The sequence below is a fragment of the Condylura cristata genome, unplaced genomic scaffold (genome assembly GCF_000260355.1).
Source record: "Condylura cristata isolate star-nosed mole 26May11 unplaced genomic scaffold, ConCri1.0 scaffold00002, whole genome shotgun sequence".
NCBI classification, from domain to species: domain Eukaryota; kingdom Metazoa; phylum Chordata; class Mammalia; order Eulipotyphla; family Talpidae; genus Condylura; species Condylura cristata.
This window is the reverse complement of record NW_004567103.1, coordinates 41,337,924-41,346,533: the sequence shown is the minus strand read 5'-3', so window position 1 is coordinate 41,346,533 and position 8,610 is coordinate 41,337,924.

The following is an 8,610-nucleotide window of genomic DNA, read 5'->3' as shown; positions in this document are numbered from 1 at the left end:
TAGCTACTAATTCAGTGACTCACTGACATTAGTTCTCAAGTTACTGAATTCAGTTATTTATAGTGATAACTTGTATTCTGAAAGGCAGGAGACCCTAAGTCTAGGCTTGAGGAAACTGCAGTTGTGATAAAAGTTTGATTGCAACTTCTGAAGAGATTTTCTGCAGTGCTTTTTTCGAGGTGCTTTACAAAGCTACTGTAGGCAATAACTGACCAGATGATGTCTTGGTTCTCTGGAAGTATTATTCAAATTGTGGAGGATAAACACATTATTCTCAAGAATCTGTTTACTCAAATTGGTTCACTGTTGGATCTAACCTGGCAATTATCACAACATCTGGGGGCTTAGAAAGAGCCATATTTTGGATGGAGTTGGAAGGGTTCATGCTTAGTGAAATAAGCCAGTAAGAAAAGGAAAAATACCAGATGGTTTCACTCATAGCAGGAGTATAAGGACCAGGGGAGAAAATAATAATAATAATAATAATAATGAACAAATATATATCAGAGACATTTTATGGGGGTGGGGTGGGGAATGGGATAAAAAATGGGTGGGGGGAGTTCACTGGACTATGGTGATGGCACACGGGTGATTTCATGATGGGAAGCCCTTTGGGGTTACAACTGAGATAGAAAACAGCATCAAATGATGTAAAAATAAACTATATTTCAAATGAGGTAAAAATAAACTATATTTTTTTAAAAAGCCATGTTTTATTGCTGTTTTTAAAGCACTGTTCATTTTCACAAATGTGGAATAATATTAGTTTCTGTCAATACTGGGAAAATTATGTCATTAAAGTGAAGGACCAGGTGAGGCTATGAGGATTACCAAATCAATTTAAATTTATCATATGTCATTGTTAGCATAGTTGATACTATAGTGTTAGGAAAGCTTGTGCACACTATGTCTTAGATTGTTTTTGAAACTAATAAAAAAAGACAGTAAGTTAAAATTTTAAATATAATTATTCTTAATTTTTTTTTTATTATGGAAAATTTGAAGCATAAGAAAACAGAGTATATGAATCCCCATGTAGGCTTATTCAGCTTTAACAGGGCCAATTCTGTTTGCTCTATTCTCCAATCCACTCGCGGATTCCCCTGCATTGCATTATTTGGATGCAAGGACAAATAATAAAAGGCAATTTTAATGATCTAATTTCACAGCCAGAAAGTAGAAGTACACCAATTGTTCTTACAAGGAAAATGTGATTTAGCCAAAGTAGGTTTTTATTCTAGACAAGCTGCATATCTGACCATCAACCCACATTTTATAATTTTTTATAAGAAAACTGAATTTTCACACATTTTATGTATTTATAGCCTGAATTTTGGGTATTGCATTTTCCCCCTGACATTTTAAGGTCTTCAGAGGAGCCAGGACATCCAGGACATCCGTAGATTGGTTATAATAAAAAACCCCCTTCGGTCATGGCGTAGACTTTAGAAAACTGTGGTTGGAACTTGGGGAGCTGTTCTCATGTCTGCAGTGTATATTTAGTGAAGGTGCAAAAGGGCAGGTCAGTAGTCAGATACTACAAGCTTCTCTTCCTGACCCCTGGTACTTCATAAGTACCACCCAGAACTAGCATACAAAGTGGCTCACTCACTCAGGTTTCTCCCCCATCCCTTTGGCAAAACCCTGGCTGCTGTGGGGCCTAGATCTCCCCATGATTATTATTGCATCTGTTATCATGTTATTCCAGCTGGTGCACTGCTTCTCTGCAGGGGGATTTCTTAATGTTCACCCCCTATGCCAGCCTCTTGTCTGCTCTCTGGGGGCTCCTGTGACCCTACCCTACACAGGCAACATCATCTTCTGGCCCAATTAAATGGATGAGCTTAAAAGCTGCTTATGGGTCATATGGTTCATCATAAAAACAAAGTGCTAGAACTTACTATAAATAAAAAATAAGTTGTGTGAGTTTCAACTCTACCCCCTCCCCAGTAATGTGGGAATATCTTTTTTAAGAAATAAGAAATGAATGTGCTCTTAGTCCTAGCTATTTGACTGCCTTCAAACAGAAATAAAAGAAATATCTAACATTCTCAAGCATCATTATTTTTGTATAAAGCTTAAAACAAGCTGTATGAAGGATTCATTTCAGGACTATATTCAGAGATTCAAGTGCCTGTCCTTAACAGCATATTTAATAAACGAACCCCTCTAGCAGAATTAGTTAGCCTCCTAATGTCCGCCCTTACATCCATGTCTTGCATTCTGGCTACCAGAGGTTGCATCCAGGGCTCTATTTTGGGGTGTGTCCTGCTCTGGCTTCTCCTCAGGGGCCTTCCTGGCTTTAGCCTTTGCTGTTGTCCCATGACTTTGTCTTGACTCATGGACTGACTTTATTGCTCCTTTTACTGATCTTGAGGACATTTTCCCCTCACTTCTCTCTAGTTCTGTATTATATTGGCTCAAGTAAAAACAAAAAAGAAAAGAGATGGTTCCTAAAGAAAGGAAAAATAGTAAGGAAGGAGAGTATCAAAAAATGAGGGGAAAAAGTAAAATGCACATAAAGAAGCTGCCTTGTATCTTTGCTTGAAAATAATTACTTAATATGTCCACATTTTGAAAAGTAGAATCTAAAACTAGACACTGTTCCTTTAAGCAGCAAATTTAGGGGTGTAGTGAGAATACTGAATTGGTGGAATATATGTGGCTTAAAACATTTGATTGAACATAGCTTTCATACCTCTTCAGGTTTCAAGGAGATGTGACTGCAGGTAGCAGGAGGTAGTTTCATGGTTCAGCTGACTACAGTGGGAACTTCTCTCACTGTTAGGAGTTAAGTAAGGATAGGACAACAGTTAGAGGTGTGTTTACACCTAATTCACTCACAGTAGTTTTCTTATAGCAAAGCCTAAGTCAGTGGTTCTTTTCCCTCTTTGGAAAAGAAAATAACAGGAAAAGTTGAAGAGACATAGAACTGAGGACCTCCTGGGAGGTTAGGCAGGCATATTATTTCCTTAGTAAGTTCTCCCAAGTATGAACGAGGGGTTCTTAAAAGAGTCTATGGCCTTGAAGCAGTCAAAAGCAGATTAAACTAGAGTTGAGTACAAGTCCTTGGACACCACCGACACATATCACAGCAGCCCCAAACCTGGCTCCATCGGGGGACTCTGGAGGAGCTTAGTGTACACAAAAACTTACTTTATCTCTTTATTCCCAAAGAATACTTTTGATCAATGGGAAAAAAACTATTCCCATCATTTGACTTAGGACATAAAAAACCGTCCTCGAGAATATCTCTTGCTCCTTAGTGTTTGCTTACTGTTGGCCATGACATTGTAAATAGGCTAGTGGGGAGGGCTAAGAAACCTGGAGGTTTGAAGTGACCAAATACTAAGCTTTGTGAATGAATACTTCCCAAGCTATGCCCTCTCCAGCATTAAAAAAAAAAATCACCTGGGAGACAAAGGACTCCAAGACATCTTTTTAACTGTTTACTGTTGCTCTAAATGAAATGATAAAAATAATATTGTGGCCCTCCCTGGTGGCGCAGCAGGTTAAAGCACAGCACAAAGAAGCTTAAGCCACTTCAGCATGAGTTCGATCCCAGCCTGCCCCGGAGGTGACCACATGGCGTGGCAGACCTCTCCTGACCCGCCCGCTTCTTCCCTCAGCAGGGTACTTCGTGCATCTGCCTGTTCTGCTCCCCACTCTGTCTCTGGTGAATCCTCTCACCCTCCGCATCTCTAGCCTGTACCCCAGTTCTGTACAAATAAATAAATCTTTAAAAAAAATAATACTGTAAGACTAAAATGGAAGTAAGCCTGATTTTACAAAATAAATGAAATCAAGTTATGTCACAAAAGTCACATTAAATTCAGCTACCCCATCTGTAAGAATTATGTTTCTGTTCAAACATAAGTTGAATTTGGAAATTTTATTTTAAAGTATAGAAATCACTCTCAAAATGTGACCATATGAAGTTAAAAATAAACAACTCACGTAGAACTATCAAAATATGAAATTATGCCTTAATATTTTTGAAGAATTTGTTTCTTCAATAATGGCATTGCATACTACTACTTTTTAGCGACAGCACTGCCAACTTTTATCATCTAGTTGTTGAAAATTTCCCTGGCAAATGTTTTAGGAGTGAGTTGGAATAGTAATTTTCAAAATATGGTTTGGAAACTCTAAACACTTTCTGAATATCAGCAAAGTCAAAACCATTTTACAAGAAGACTAGATGTTTGTCTTTTTCACTCTCATTTTCTCATGAATATGAATTGGTATTTTCCATTAGTTCATGGCTTGTTTGACATCTCAGCAAACTTAATTCAGAAGGAGATGTGAGAATTCAGTTAGCTGTCGTCTATCAAGTTCAACATTGAAGAGATTTGCAAAAATGTAAGGGAATGCCATTCTTCCCATGCTTTTTCTTTGAAAGATCTAGTTTTTTTTTTTTTAAGATTTATTTATTTATGCTTACAGAGCTGCGTAACAGGCCAGAGGTGCAGGGGCGGTGAGAGGATTCACCAGAGACAAGAACAGGCAGATGTACTGAAATAAACTGCTAAGGGGAGCAGTGGGCGGGTCAGGAGAGGTCTGCCATTCCATGTGGGTCCGCTCCCTGGCAGGGGATCGAACTCTGTGCTACAGTGGCTTTAGAGAGCTTTAACCCACTGTACCACCAGGGAGAGCTAGTTATTTTTTATAGAAATATATTATTTGTACTAACCATTATCATTTTCAAGTAGATTGGTGAATATTTTTAATACTTTTCAATTTTAATTTCTAATAATGCACAGATAAGTAGAGAAGTATAAGCACAAGTAAAAGTTCTTTAGGAGTCTCAGTTTTTAAGATTATAAAGGAATTCCAGAGACCAAAAAGTATAAGTTTACTGAAAACCTTAAAACTGAAAAAGCTTCTTGCATTAACAACAAATACCAGATGGCTTCATTTATATGTGGAATATAGAGAAACAAAACAAGGGTCAGATAGAACCAAACCAATAACAAACTCTAGATCTGACTACCAAACTGGAGTTACCACAGTGGGAGAGAGAGAATGGAGTGCAGGGTGTAGAACTATGGTGGAGGATCCTGGGTGCCCTGGTGGTGGCACCCATAGGGAGACATGTGGTCCTCTATCTATGAATCACATATAGTGTTGCAAAGTAATGTTACTTCAGCTTATATAAATGGTCAAGGAAAAGTTGTCTCCAGTCCTCCTTAACAACAGGTTAAGGCGCAGCCTACCAAGCTAGCGGCAGCCACCTCAGCCACGTTGTGTCCCCTGGCCAGGGAAATGATCCACATGGCGCGGCAGACCTCTACTGTCTTGTTCACTGCTCTTCTTAGCAGTGCTTCATCAGTCAGCCTGTTCTGCTCCCCATTCTGTCTCTCTGAATCCTCTTACCCCCTGCACCTCTGGCCTGTACCCCAGTTCTGTATGCATAAATAAATCTTAAAAAAAAAAAGCTGTCTGCTTTATAGTATAAATTGGTAAATATTAAATCTTAATTTTGTATGTTCCAAACTTAACTATTTTGAAGTCACCTTTAACTTTGATTTCCAAAATGTTTGCATGTTCATTATTTTCTAATAAACCTAAGCATTAGGCAGGGCAGAAATTATTCCTATCTAAATTATAAATATTTGAGAAACAAAGAATTTTAAGTTGTCTAGTTAATCAGTAGTGGAAAAGAAAAAGAACATAAAGTACTTTCTTCTCTACCACACTGGTTTGGCTAATTTAGTCAGTTCCTCCTTCCCCACATGTATTAATGTGATTGTGACATCCTGATATAGTGTACTATTGCAACAGACTATGGAACAACATCTACCCACTTTCACATTAATTATCTCCACTGCCTAGGTTAACTCAGTGCTCTCTTCTGGAGCAGAGGCTAACCACAGTTCAATGCTTCCCCATCATTCAAAAAGATTAACTTCATTTGTAGAAGTTTGTAGTTCTTTAGATCTTCTGGGACGGCTTATTTTTTACAAATACCAATGGGTTCTGAAGTATATAGAATAGCCTGACTTCTGCTTGAGAACAAATTCCAAAGTCGTGGCCTTTTCAGGCTTATTATACTGTTAATCCCCTGCTCCAGAACTTTTAACAGTTCTCACCAGATCAAATATTTAGTCTTCTGCTAAGTTTTCAGTGTTCCCATGAGTTGATCTCATAGTATCCATGCAACCATTTTTTTCCCCCTTTAATATGGATTGTCTTTCTCAAATTCTCTCTTTCTTACCTGAGCTTCACTTCTATCCCCATAACAGCATTTAGAATCTATGACATATTTTGCTCATTAGTCATTTAATGCCCCTGGAAAGTAGTCATTACTATTTCAGTTTTATAGGCAAGGAGCCCTGCCCAGAGATATTAATATGGCAAACACTACTCAACACATCTTGTCAATAATAGAGCCAATTTTCAAACCCAAGTCTGTCTGGCAAGAAAGTTAGTGGTCTTAGTCATTATACTAAATATATCAGTATTTAATATAATTTAGTACAATTACATTTAAATGGGCTAAATGATCCAAGATTTTATGCTCAATTGGTTAAAAGAAAACACCTAAATGTTGTTTCCAAAAAGACACAATAGAATATATGGATGCAGAAAGATTAGTATACAGTAGTGACTCACTAGTTAATAGGATGGGACAGCACACACATACATAAACTTGAAGACAAAAATCATTATTTGAAACAAAGTGTGATGTTTGATCATTATACAAGATTCAATTCATCAGGAAAATATGATAATTTTGAAATTTAAAGTATGTAGCTTCAAAGCAGAGAATACACTACAAAGAACCAGATAGATCAATAATAATACTGGGAGATTTCAACATACTTCAAAACTGATACAGTGAGTAGAAAAAATACAATTATGATAGAAGGGGCTTGAACAATACAACCATTAGGTCAGATTTGTATTTGGGAAATACTATGTCAGGAAACAAGAGAGGATAATTGTTATTTCATGCATAAATGGAAGCTATTTAGAACTTAGTAATAATGAAAATACTCTATCAAAATTTGAAAGATGTTATAGCTTAGAGAGAAATTTAGAACCCTAAACATATACGAGAAAACACAGACATAAAAGACTGAAAAATCAATGAGGCAAGTATTCATTTTAAAGAAATTCTAAAAAAAAGGTTAAAATCAGAAAAAATCAATAAGAAAGCATGCATATAATAGGACCAGATAAAGCCCAAAGTTGGTACTTTAAGAAAGTAACAAAATTAATAAATGCCTTGGCAAACAGATTCAGAAAAAGAGTGTGAGCATAAAATAGCCAACGTTGAAAATGAAAAAACATGCTATTACCACAGATAACATATAGGATATTTTTTTACTGGTACATAATTTTGGTTTGCATCAAGCTTATTATCACCAATCAGAAAAGAATTTCAGTTCTTCTGTTGATATTTGCAGTATTTATGTTTTACCTCCTGAGAATTGACAAGAAGCATGTCCATTGCTCAATGTGGACAAGTTTAAAGAAATCATTTAGCTATATATAAATATGTATAAATTTATATATAACACTTTAAAAGTGTTAGCATTTAAAAATTAGTAGCATTATATTGAGCTCTGAGAGTCAAGAAAAAATACCAAATTTCATCCAAAAAAGATTCTGAGGACGTTGTTACTGTTAAAGTATTTTGGCAATAAATTCATGAATTTTACATGATTGCAAGTAAATGTGCTAGTGTTTTAGTGCTGTTCTAGTAATGTCCGTAAAGGTTGTAGGAAGCTCTAAGAATAGAGAGTTGCTGGACTCTGAAACTTTAGGACCATTCTCCTTAAAACATCCAGTAACATATGTCCCTTTCCTTTATTTACCATTAGTACATTTGAAATAGCCACTGGCTTTCCCCCTTTAAAAGAATACAATAGCTAGAAGCAGCAGCTAAACTGGAGTTGGGTTCAGTAATTCTAGAGTTAAAATGAATATTTAATGCTGAATTATTTATTTCTTTTTTAAAAACAGATTTATTTATTTATGCATACAGAACTGGGGTATAGGCCAGAGGTACGGAAGGTTGAGAGGATTTTCCAGAGACATAGTGGGGAGCAGAACTGGCTGACTGATGAAGTACACTGCTGAGGGGAGCAGTGGGCAGGTTCAGGAGAGGTCTGCCTCACCATGTGGGTCACCTCCCTGGCAGGGAATTGAACTCGGGCTGCAGTGGCTACAGACTGCTTCATAGTCTGTATGAAGCAATGTTAAAACTATGCTTTAACCCAGTGAGCCACCAGAGAGGGCCCTGGATTATTTCTTAAGACCTGGAGACCTGGCATAAAAATTAAGTTCTCCTCACTACTGTTTTAACTTCCTCAGAACTATTGAATAACTCCTGGAGTTACTTAATGCTTTCACAGAATCTACATTAGAAAAAAAGGTGGGGCCCACCCTGGTGGCCAGCAGATTGGAGTACTGCATTGCCAAGCTAAGCCAAGCCAAGCCCCTCACTTGGGGCTTGGTAGATAGATCCCCACCCTGGAGGTGATCCATATCGGGCCACAGATCTCTCCTGTCTCCCCCCACTGCTCCCCTCAGCAGTGTACCTTGTAGATCTGTCCTGCTCCCTATTGTTTCTTTAAAATATAATAAAATTAAGTTAAAAGA